This window comes from Sander lucioperca, chromosome 1 (assembly GCF_008315115.2).
Source record: "Sander lucioperca isolate FBNREF2018 chromosome 1, SLUC_FBN_1.2, whole genome shotgun sequence".
Lineage (NCBI taxonomy): Eukaryota > Metazoa > Chordata > Actinopteri > Perciformes > Percidae > Sander > Sander lucioperca.
This window is the reverse complement of record NC_050173.1, coordinates 26,880,340-26,893,312: the sequence shown is the minus strand read 5'-3', so window position 1 is coordinate 26,893,312 and position 12,973 is coordinate 26,880,340. Positions and strand designations below refer to the sequence as shown.

General features: G+C 39.4%; 1 protein-coding gene across 5 annotated transcripts in view; it reads left to right on the top strand.

Annotated features, from left to right (window-relative positions):
* LOC116052522 (ecto-NOX disulfide-thiol exchanger 2-like) overlaps nt 1-12,973 on the top strand; it is a 189,264-nt gene that overhangs the window by 70,778 nt on the left and 105,513 nt on the right. The window lies entirely within an intron of this gene.

Genomic DNA, 12,973 nt, shown 5'->3' with positions numbered 1-12,973 from the left:
GTATAGTATCTGTGCATTTGCAGCACTTATGTTTGATTGAATGTATTTCTATTGCTGCATATGGGTTTATCCACAAACTGCACTTTGCAGGAATGCAGGTGTGAGCATGTGAAAATGGGCTGATGGTTGGAAAAAAAAGTGATACATTGTACTTTCAGTGACACAAATAATTAGCCTTCATGCAGATTGGTTTGTCAGTTACACTGGTGATGTGTCTGTTTAAATATGTGTATGTGGGCGTATGCTGTATGCATCATTTATCAGTGTTTTAGTGCTCCATTATTCAACATGTTGTGTATTTGCTGGAGTCTTTACTGTTGAAATGCGAATAGCTGGTGCAGCCTACGCCGGGCGTTAATTAATTCAGTTACTGGCAGTATCAGGAAAGACTTTGAAAATCCAATCATACAACACTTTGATAGAGATATATATATATATATATATATATATATTTGCTCAGTATTTTTGAATTATGTATATATATTGTTTATGTGCTCAGGAAAAAAGCTCCCCAATGTGATCTGAAAATGACAGGCCACCGCTGATCAGAGCTCTCTTGAGCCACATCTTATCCAAGCCTCACCTCAATGTCTTGTCTGCCATAAAACATTCAAACGACATTTGGATCGGATGGGGATTCCCTTTGATCCTGGACTGTGTGGAACTCCAGGACCCGAGCCTTTCTTCTCCTCCACACGATTCACTGGTTCATGGAAAGATAAGAGGGAGTCGGGGCTTTTCTCCTCCCATGATTTTACTTCTTCTCACTCCGTCCTTCATTCAACCAGAGCTTTCTCTCTCTCTTCATCTCTGTTCTCTGGCCTGTCGGCTCCCACTTGTAGCTGCTCCTCTCACCTTGAATACATGAATAAGAGATTAGAGGAGCTCAAAATGCCAGAGACACAGACCTTCCTTTATTAGAATTGAATGCCTCCCGCTAGGTGTCTGCTCAGTTTTAAACTGAGTGTGATTCTACAGTAAAGCCTGGTCTCTGTAGCACATGCTATAGCCCAAGAGATACAGTGGTGGGCTACAGGCTAAACTGTGTCATTGGATAACATCACCATCATTGACAAAATAACATTATTATTATAATAATAACTATTACTATTATAAGCTATAGGGCTAAAAGTATGTGTTTACACCTTGTCTACCTGCTGAGGTTCTCATCTCGATTAAAGCTGGCCCGTTAAAGTTCTGTTCACATTCAGTGTTACTCACCATAACTATGTATCCTTGAGGTCCATCAAACATTTGTAGTGCATTTCCATCCTAATCTAACATTTACAATTAGATTTTACATCCTACTGCTAGCGTGACACGCCCTCATACTCTGCAACTGACCAGCTAGCAGCGCTTACCTAGCTACTGCGCGTGTGCGACTCCGAACAAAGATGGAATAGAAGTGCGATGCCTCACTCTGTTGCTAAAACAGAGAGCTCAACACACATGGTGAAAAGAGGAGCTGCAGCAATGTGCAGTACAACAAAATATGGTGTTTTTTTAACCTATTCTGGTACAACCTCGAAATACAATTATGAACCTGAAAATGAGCATAATATGAGTACTTTAATACAATACTCACATGTTGTATGTTCATTAAAAGAGTTATTGATTTCTGTAATCATTCCTCTTTTCCACTCTGCCTGTGAAGTGATAACTTTTTAGAGCAACTACACTGTAACAAAAACTTTGTCCTATGCAAAAGTTAACCTAACCAGAAGTTCTGTTGAAGCTAATTTAAGACCTCAGCAGTCAGTCAAATTTCAAGTTGGTGTCTACATCATGTGTTGGTTTATAGCCAGTGTTTTGTTACGGGGCAACAAATTTGCATGTGACATATCCCTCTGCCAAAGCTTAGCTAGGCAACACTGTCAGTGGAAACACAAAGACAGACTTTTGTCCTAAGATGTCTGTAAGTTTAGTATGAGTATCCACTCAATTTGGCTGACTCGGGCTGCTAAAACTTTGTTTTTGCCAAAATTCAGAATACATTTTTGCATGAAAAAAAGACTCTTTTATCTCCCATTTTTTACAGTGTAGTTCTGCAGCAAAGGTATCGCTACATGGCCAGTGTGACAGGAGGAATGATTACAGCATTCAATAACTATTTCAATGTACACATGGCAAGTTTTATATCACGGTATTCGAGTCCAAAACTCAAGGTATTCAATTTACTGAAGTGTAAGTCAAGGAAAAGCACATAAAGGTTTCTTACAATCAAAATGGTTATAGATATTTTTTTTTTTCATTTGACTAATGGATTAATAGATAACATAGGGTGCATTGACTTTGTGGCAACAGTATTGGACAAACCATTTCCTGTTTCAACATGACGACACGCCTGGGCACTAGGTAAGGTTCATAAAGAAATATGTTTTCCGTTTGTTGTGAAACAATTTGACTGGCCCCCATACATGTATACATGTGTCTATTTGTTGTTCTGGTTAATACCCTAGCTATTAGCAATAGTTAAATGGAGAAAATCAAATATCACAATATTTTTGACCAAATACCTCAATGTCGATATTGCGTCGATATTGTAGGGTTAGCAATTGGTGCTTTCACAAAATATTTACACAATGAGAATTTTGATAAATAATCATCGGAAATGTGTACTGTATATAATGACTACGTAGATAAAGGAGAACAATAGAACAGCTAGAACAGTCTGGTAGGTTCAGAAAATTACATCACTTCACTGTAATGCAGCCTTTAAAACCAGAAAAAGACAAAACTTGTCATATTATGATGATGATATCATGATATCCAAAATTTAAGACGATATCTAGCCTCATATATCGATATAGATATAATATTGATATATTGCCCAGCCCTAGCAATAGTGCTGCCATGTGTGGAAGCATTTCAACCGCGTAGATGAATGACAGCCCTAATTTACGGTGGCTCTGAAGGGCAAATCACGACGGCAAATAGGAAAACACGACGGCAAATAGGAAAACACGACGGCAAATAGGAAAACACGACGGCAAATAGAAAAACACGACGGCAAATAGAAAAACACGACGGCAAATAGGAAAACACGACGGCAAATAGGAAAACACGACGGCAAATAGAAAAACACGACGGCAAATATGAAAACACGACGGCAAATAGAAAAACACGACGGCAAATAGGAAAACACGACGGCAAATAGAAAAACACGACAGCAAATAGAAAAACACGACAGCAAATATGAAAACACGACGGCAAATAGAAAAACACGACAGCAAATATGAAAACACGACGGCAAATAGGAAAACACGACGGCAAATAGAAAAACACGACGGCAAATAGGAAAACACGACAGCAAATAGAAAAACACGACGGCAAATAGAAAAACACGACGGCAAATAGAAAAACACGACGGCAAATATGAAAACACGACGGCAAATAGGAAAACACAACGGCAAATAGAAAAACACGACGGCAAATAGAAAAACACGACAGCAAATATGAAAACACGACGGCAAATAGAAAAACACGACAGCAAATAGAAAAACACGACAGCAAATATGAAAACACGACGGCAAATAGAAAAACACGACAGCAAATATGAAAACACGACGGCAAATAGGAAAACACGACGGCAAATAGAAAAACACGACGGCAAATAGGAAAACACGACGGCAAATAGAAAAACACGACGGCAAATAGAAAAACACGACGGCAAATAGAAAAACACGACAGCAAATAGAAAAACACGACAGCAAATATGAAAACACGACGGCAAATAGAAAAACACTTCAACAAATCACAAAACACAACGGCATTAACTTCTACCGGAAAAGGTAGGGCCTATCTAGCAGTGGACGGACCCTCCTGATTGGACAGACGCACTGTCTGTCTTTCGCGCTCCCAAATCACCCACAATCCTATGCGCGCGGCTTTGCCGGCTCGTTAAAAAAACAACAACAATGGCGGACCTAAGTGGGAGTGGGAGCGGCATCGCTGATGGCACAATTAACATTTAAATGTAAGTATATTTAGTGTTTGCCGTACATTTGTTATCACCGTTAATGTGTTACATCAATGTCAAGCGTTACGCATTAATGCTGGTACAAATTGCTATTATAATTAGGTAGATACACCCCGAGCTAACGTTAAGCTAACTGAACCTATCATTTAACATTAGGCTGTTAGCTAGCTAGCTGTGTTGCTGTCTTTTATGCCATTTGTGTTCGTAAAGTTTAATGTCCGGTGGCATTTTCATCTCTTTTTGTAAGCCGTTACTGTATATGCGTAATGTTAGCAGAGATTTAGAAATTGGTGTGTTTATCAGTTGTAGCTGCAGGATTGGAGGTAAAGCTGCACCTTGTTATCTTCACTAGCAACGTTAAATGAAAGCTAAAATGTATGAGTAGTTTCCCATGTAACAAGTATAACATTCCGTTATAGCATTTATAATGATAAATATATTTTTCTTGTGTTTGCTGTCTTTTAACAGGGACTAAGGAACAAATGGAGGCTGCACTACAACGCTGAAGTTGGCATCCGATTCGCAGCTTCCGATTCGGCAGTTAAGGGGAAATTTAAGGGGAACTTAAAACTGTCCGATTCAGCAGGGAAACATAATTTACATTGCTAAGTGACTGATCCTCCGTTTTTTGAACCTCTTACTGTATTGAATGAGTGTTAGTCATTAAGGTAAATTATTAATTATGTCTAAAACACACTTTTAGATTTGTGAAAGCTTTGTCTTTATGAGAACACAATAAAGGGAGATTTCACCGTTTTTCTAAACTTGTCAAATCAGGACTAAATTATCCCAGAGAGTCTAAGGAGTCTTAAAAACACAGTTTGAGATTTGTGAAAGCTTTATTCTATTTGTGAAAATGCAATAAAGGGAGATTTTACTGTATTTTTCACATATAGACTACATTGGACCAGGTCCAGATCCAAAACACAATACTTAAGACTTGTCAAATCAGGACTAAATTATCCCAGAGAGGCTAAATAAACTGTTTTATTTTATTGCCACAGCATGGCCTTTGCTAATTGACATTCAACGTACAAGTCCACGTCTCTCCATGTCATTTCTTATATCCATGAGCAGGTCTTCCTTCTCACTTCAAAAGAAAAGTAGAAAAAGTTATTTTTACCTTTTGGAAATCAATCCAAATATCGTCAAAGATTTGCCAGTGGTTTAATTTACTCTTCAAATCCTTCTCCTTCAACATAAGTGTTGTTTTCTCACCTTTCCTCAGAAAAAGAGGCAGGACTGAGTATTAAGATTTTTTTTAATTCATTTTAATCATAGGCCATTGTCTCAGGTGAGGAGCAACCCCACTTCTGGGGAACGCTGGGTCCCGATCTTCTTTGATGATGAAACCCAGCTGGACAGGATTGTGAAATACCTGTCAAACTTCCTCGACAGCTGTGACACACTCTCTGATAAAGTGTGCACCATGGTGTCTTCTGACAGGATCAAATACATCCTAAATGTGTTGCTGTCAGAGATAGGTCCACAGCAGTTCCACATTATATTCATGAAGACATTTTTTCTATGACTTAAAGTGGCTATATGTAACTTTCAGTTTGTGTTAATTCTAGCGGCCACTTTGGACAAAAGTGGTAGTATTTTCACCACACCTGCTGTCGTAAAGGTCTTTTCTTTACGGTGCTGTATTGCCCACTGTAGATTACCAAGTTTGCGTTACCGTGTTTACACAAGTACAGGGGAAGACCTGCTCATGGATATAATAAATGACATGGAGAGAGTGAGTTAATTCTTGTCCAGTTTTGACAAGTTTAGGTATTGTGGTTTTGGATGTGGACTTGGTCCAATGTGGTCTACATATGCAAAAAACAGTAAAATCTCCCTTGATGACATTTTCACAAATAGAATAAAGCTTTCACACATCCCAAACTGTGTTTTTAAGACTCCTTAGCCTCTCTGGGATAATGTAGTCCAGATTTGACAAGTCTAGGTGGATCTAGACCTAGTCTAATGTGGTTTATATGTGAAAAAAAAACTTTATTGTGTTCTCATAAAGACAATAAAGCTTTCACAAATCTAAAAGTGTGTTTTAGACATAATTATAAATTTACCTTAATGACTAACACTCATTCAATACAGTAAGAGGTTAAAAAAACAGTTTTAAGTTCCCCTTAACTGCCAAATCGGAAGCTGCGAATCGGATGCCAACTTCAGCGTCGTGGCTGCACTAGCGTCACCAGAAGGGAGAGATGAGGAGGAGAGGGAAAGCAAAAGACAAGCAGGGAGACAGAGGCCAAAAAGAGATGTTGAATAGATTATTTGCTATATTAGAGATTGCCATTCAAAAAATAAATGCATTAAATTAACTAGTTTGTCTGTGACTTTTAAGTTTTTGGATGTGTATATAATATAAACTGTTTTTCAATGTTTATTTTTCCATCAAATTATGACCTGGACACAGGAAACTTCTAACTGAGTAATTATATTCAGATGCTACCTGTTTTAATAACTAGTTAGGTATACAACCTCTAAAAAGACATTAATGAAACGTGTATCTTTATTATAACATTTATTCAAACATTACTATATACTGTACACAAGTATATTCAACATGAAGCGGCGATCAGACTCAGCTCCCGATGATGGTGTTGCTTCCGGACTGCAGACAGAAGGAGAAAGATTAGGTTAGTCCAGTAGTTATCCAACCTGTCCTGGTAAGATTAGAATTGTATCACAAGTATATTTAAGCATACTGAAACATGAAGGTACTTCATGTAACTGTGTAGTGGTGTCGTTTCTTCATCATGGTCTTAACTGACAACTGTTGACCATTTAACACACTTACACCTACCTTTACTGTATTAGTGGGTGTTTATCAATGGAGGTATTATGACTTTTCATATGTTGGTTGTAGCCTTGTAGCTTGTGTGTTTACAGTACTATTTACCCTTTCTCACTTGCAGTTTAATGCATATCATACTGCCTGTGGTAGCTCATTAGCTGGTAGCGTTTACCTTGTAGTTGCTGAGACATATTTTGCACTGCATTTGTCTGAAAGCTAGAAGCTACTGGACAATGAGCTAATGTTGCATACATGCAGTAAACTACAAGCTAATGTAAACGGTTAGCTACTGCAATTCTCCTTACCGGTAAGTGTTATGACTACTGTACAAACATGAACTCCCACGAGTTTTTAATTTATTGACATGGGATAAATAAGACAAAACGACTATTGCTTACATTAAAGCCTATCGGTGTCGGTAACGTTACCTACCTTTGCACATTGCGAGCAAAGTTCCTGACAGAATATTCTCCTCCTGCAAGCAGACTGACGCCGATTCACCAACAGCACAGTTCATAGTTCCACATCCATTTCGTCCAGTGTTTTGAAATGAGAAACGGCTAGTCCGTCTGTTAAAAGCATAGACAGTGAGGCACTTTTATTTTTTCACCTCTCCTTCCTGTCAAAAGACAGACAGTGCGTCTGTCCAATCAGGAGGGTCCGTCCTCTGCTAGATAGGCCCTACCTTTTCCGGTAGAAGTTAATGCCGTTGTGTTTTGTGATTTGTTGAAGTGTTTTTCTATTTGCCGTCGTGTTTTTCTATTTGCCGTCGTGTTTTTCTATTTGCCGTCGTGTTTTTCTATTTGCCGTCGTGTTTTTCTATTTGCCGTCGTGTTTTCCTATTTGCCGTCGTGTTTTTCTATTTGCCGTCGTGTTTTTCTATTTGCCGTCGTGTTTTCATATTTGCCGTCGTGTTTTCGTATTTGCCGTCGTGTTTTTCTATTTGCTGTTGTGTTTTCATATTTGCCGTCGTGTTTTTCTATTTGCCGTCGTGTTTTCCTATTTGCCGTCGTGTTTTCCTATTTGCTGTCGTGTTTTCTTATTTGCCGTTTTGTTTTCATATTTGCCGTCGTGTTTTCATATTTGCTGTCGTGTTTTTCTATTTGCCGTCGTGTTTTTCTATTTGCCGTCGTGTTTTCCTATTTGCCGTCGTGTTTTTCTATTTGCCGTCGTGTTTTTCTATTTGCCGTCGTGTTTTCCTATTTGCCGTCGTGTTTTCCTATTTGCTGTCGTGTTTTCTTATTTGCCGTCGTGTTTTCATATTTGCTGTCGTGTTTTCATTTTTTCTGTTGTGTTTTCCTATTTGCCGTTGTGTTTTATGATTTGTTGTTGCGTTTCTCTAATTGCTGTGGTGATTTGCCCTTCAGAGCCACCGTACTAATTGGCAACAATTGTGTTTTTGAATCCAAAAGCAATGGATCTCACATTAAAATTCATAGTCATAATAGCATCACTGGTATTCTAGCTGAAGAAACACACACAACCATCGAAGGGAGAAATATAAGATGCCAGATTTTATCTGTGGGCTGTGTGTAGGGCAGTGAGGGAGAAAGAGGAGACACGCTCACCTCCATCATCCTAGTTTGTTTGCTACTTGGTCAGTGCAGAGGGTTGTGTTATTGCCAACCCCCAGACACAACAGTTCTGGAGGGAAGATAAATAATTAGTCATGAGATGAGTTTCTCCCTTCATCCATCAGCCCAGGGAACATAGGAGAACTGAAGCCAAATCAGAGTCCTCTCCCTCCAGTGTTTTTCTTCCCCAGACACTCAGCTTTAGATTTCCCACCTTGATAGGACGACTTTGAAATACTCAAAAGCTTGTGAGGACGACTTCATCTTTGTCAGGGTGTTTGCGGATTAAAAGCATTTATTTTTTTCGCAGCACTTATTAAAAACAGTGCTTTTATCATTGTAAAAGGGAGCAGAGATACTACTTCACCTCTTCATCGAAATTGTCTAGCAAAGTAGAAACACTGAATCTGAGTTGCAAGTCAATTCAAAGCACATTCATCATGGCATTAAAACCTTCAACTGTAACACTACATCTTATCTCTACCCAGATTCTTTCTCATCTTCTCTAGTAATTCGGCAGTGTGTAGAAGACGATTCTTAGGCTTTCTGAAGTCAAATGAGGAATGAGTAAATGTGGGACACTAGCAGTTGAGAAGCTATTTAAAGTTCATTAAGTGACACATTAAAACTAAATAGAAAATGAATACTGTATTGCCACCTGATAGACACCCCATAAAAAACCTGTCGCTAGAGAAAACTCTTTAAGAGCTGAATGTTTTGTGAATTGTATCGGTGCAACTCTGCTGCATAGAAATCAAACCGGACATTTTCTTGAACCCTGAGTGGTGCCTGGTAGCCTGACAAGCCAGACCCACATCAAGATGTTGGGAACTCACCATTGGCAGGGCTCAATCCGAGGGGCGGGATAAACGGTTGTCTTTCAAATTCCCTCTGCATGCAATAGGATAGCGCTACAACCAACCAGAGCCACGCTAGTTGATAGATTAAACTGTTGCCGTATCCGGTCGACAAAACTCCGAACACATCTTCGTTTTTTAAGAATGACTTCAGTGCCGTTCTTTGTTCTTTTCTCGAAGAAAAGCTTAACTCCAAGTCTTCCAGAGTCGCGGCCAAAGCCGATTCGAAAGACCGCCGTTTGCCAGCAGCAGCAGCCATCTTCTTTGTTGTCAAGTAACAGGGAATTCACGCGGAACCGCCGTAACTCTGCTGTCATTATGTTAAGCCCGCCCATCGACTCCATACACAATGTGATTGGCCCGGCTAAAGTTTGGCTTTTCCAGCTCGCAAGACAACGGAGAGTTGCTAGACCCCCTGGCTGCAAATTACATTTGCTGCCGATAGGATACGTCTAGATTTTTAGGCTATAGGTGCCTAGAGATTTAAAGGATCAAAAAGCTTATTTCCAAATGTAAAGGCTGTTGAGCTATTTTATCTACGCTCTTATTCATTAGGCGTGCGACTGTTGGATTTATACCACTATCTGAGATGGCCCCCAAATACCAGAGGAGGTAGTTTGTCTGATAGACTGCTTCAACTGTTGAATTATTAATTTGTGCTATTTGCCAGAGTCTGTTTCTGTGACTGACAATGTAACAGGGATTGAATGATTGAAGACTCCATAAGGTAAAATATTTCTGATGTTACAGAGGTCAGAAACTCCTGCTAGTTTGCTGGTTGTGGAGCCTTGGACAGCTAAAAACAACAGATTTTTGTTCAATTGTAGAGCATTTGAAATGCATATTACATGATGTAAATAATGTGAATGTTGCCTTCTGTGATGGTAGCACTTGTTTAACACCCCTGGAGGACATATAGAGGTTTAGGAAACTATACGATTTTCATCTAACCAAACCCCATTTTTGATACTATTTGCCTTCACAGGATTGACGAATTAACAGAAAATAAAGCATGTCCAGCATCACTTTTTTATTTTTATATATGTAATTGATAACAGTGTCAGAGACCAGAGTAAAGATTTAATTTTCCAGTAAAAACTGTGGGTAAGATAGATACTAGCAGTTTTTGTTTCTCTGTCGCATTCTCATCACTTCTATGCTTTTACCCTAGCGAGCTACTACTTGATCTCCCATTTCAAACCGGTGCTCCTTTCCTCATTTTGCAGCTACTAAAACCCTCTCTTTGTCCTCTCTTTTTTTTCTCACCCCAACTTCAGCCACATTTAATGACTCTGAGCTGCAGCCTTTGCTTGGCTGTCACACAGGGGCTTTTAACAAGGTCCTGCACTCCTTTTGCTCTTACCTCCTCATTCTACGATGCTGAAGCCACTTTGCCCTCTTTCCTTCTGTAATTTCGCTTTTCTCTGAGGTTAAAATGTACAGGTGCTGGACTAGGGGTAGAAACGGGAAGTGGTTAGTGCCTCGTTGCCTTTTATTAAACAGGAGCCTGCACGTTTCTCAGCCACCTACCAGGCATTGGTAAAGACAGATTTTTCCGATTTTATTTTATTGGCTCAACAATAAAATTTGTTTTGGACATTGTCGACTTGCATCCTGGGAAATTGCAACATGCATTTTCTAACCATTTTTATTATATTTTATAGATGAAACAATCAATTAATTAAGATAATAACCAGCAGAATCATCGACAACAGTCCTAGCAGCAGTATGTCCTTTATGGATGGATGGATGAGTGGAATATTTTAAACTGAGGTATGTCTCAGTTAATACGGGCAGGAATGAGTACATGTGTTTATAGATGAATGGAGATCTGATGTCCTTGGGCTTATATTTGTATTCATAACGAACAAGGAAATTAAAGCCAACTAAATCACCTCAGGCTCCATGCATTTCAATTATAGACAGTATAAAAGAGTTATTGATCCATAGCAGAGGAGACACACAGAGAGGCAGAGAGATTTTTAAATACTCATCAGTCGTCACACTCCTATAAGGTTTGGTAAATCCGTTCTTTAATAGATTTTTAGGAGGAGGCAAATGCCGGCGAGCTTCAGCAGACAAGTTCAAAGTAGTGGTGTGCTAGTGTGAAATACATTCTGTTGTGTATTCCCCTGTACTGTTTCTCTAGTAATCTATATCACACTACAGTGTTCTCCTAGAAAGCCCCAGTGGGTTCTGGCGTTCCATCATCTTTAAGCTGCAGTAAAAAGCAGGGAGGGGCCGCTGCTCAGGTTCATTCAGTGTTCCACCTGACCATGATTAATGTGAGAAAGGCACGGTTCACACCTAAACCACAGATCTTCCCCATCTCACTCCTTCCCACAGCCTTCAGCCCCTCTCTCAAATGGTTTAGCAGTGGGATCCAATATGTTCAGCCAGCTATGCAGCTCCAGAGGTCAACTAGCCATCTCCCAGATGTCCTGTGAGACCCTCTAGTTCCATGGATAGACTTCTGAGCGGGCCCACCGAGCACAGGCCCAGGGGCCCAAAGGGTTTCCATCATTTCTTGTTGGAAATGAACAACTACAAAGACACACAAAAGGACTACAAAGAGATGCAGAAAGACTACAAATAGACACAAAAAGATTACAAAGATGCAAAACAAACACATGCAACACAACCACAAAGAAATGCAAAATGACTAAAGCGAGTCTCTAAATGACCACAAACTTTTTGTCTGTCTCTTTGTCTTCAGTCTGTGCCATCTGTCTCTCCTCCGTGTCTCTACAGACGGTGTTTGTGAAATATGGGGGAGATCACAGAGGATTTCTATCTATCTGACCCCGGCGTGCCCTTCATCTTCCTCTCACAGCTTGATCTATCACACACAAGTGCTTTTTATTGTTGTTTGACAGCCGGCTCTTGGCCCATGGCTCTACTTGTCTCTCTCTGCCCCTCTCATTATTACTGTGAGCCTCCCTATGTTGGGAACAAGCCAACATATTTGCATATCCTCTTTACATTCTTTTTGTCGTCGTCTGTAAAACCACACTCAACCTCAAAGCCCTTATTCTTGTGATACAGGAGCTCTATGATCAGGTAAGGGTTATTCATAAAATAAGTTGTTCCAGACACTACAATCTTCTACCTAATATTTATTGTCTTAAATGGCTTTCACCAAACAAAATTGCAACACCTTACAAAGGCAGTATTTCGATGCTGATGTTTTAGAAGACGAATGGATTTAAATCAAAGACATTCTGCCTCTCCGTTGTTGCTTATTTTGGCTGTTTCTGTCACTATCTCTCTTTGACCCTTCACAACAACAGACATCCACTGTGCTGAGAAAATCATCTGCTTGATGAACTGTGGCAGAATTAAATTCCTCCAAAAGAAAAGGTGCAGCATCTCCTCCCTTTCACTCTCTCTTGCTCTCTGATCTTTTGCCAAACAAGTGACAATGACAACTTTTATATTTCTTTTTAACGACTTTGTCATCTTTTTAACAACTTTGTCATCTTCAACACTGAACATAATGTAGGGGTCTCTGGTTTGATTGTTTTAGAGAAAAACGTTTTTGCAACAGAGACAATTGTTATACATTGTTATGCAGAAACCAGTGATTTTATCTTAATTAGCACTATCTACTAAATGTGAGTTAATTTATTTAGTAAAAAATAATCTTAGAGGACAACAAGATATGTTATTTGGCCCTGGAAACCCTCAATAGGAAGTGTACTAATTACAGTCAACTAATGTACATCGTCCTGCATACAGCAGATAGAAAATGGTCAAAGTG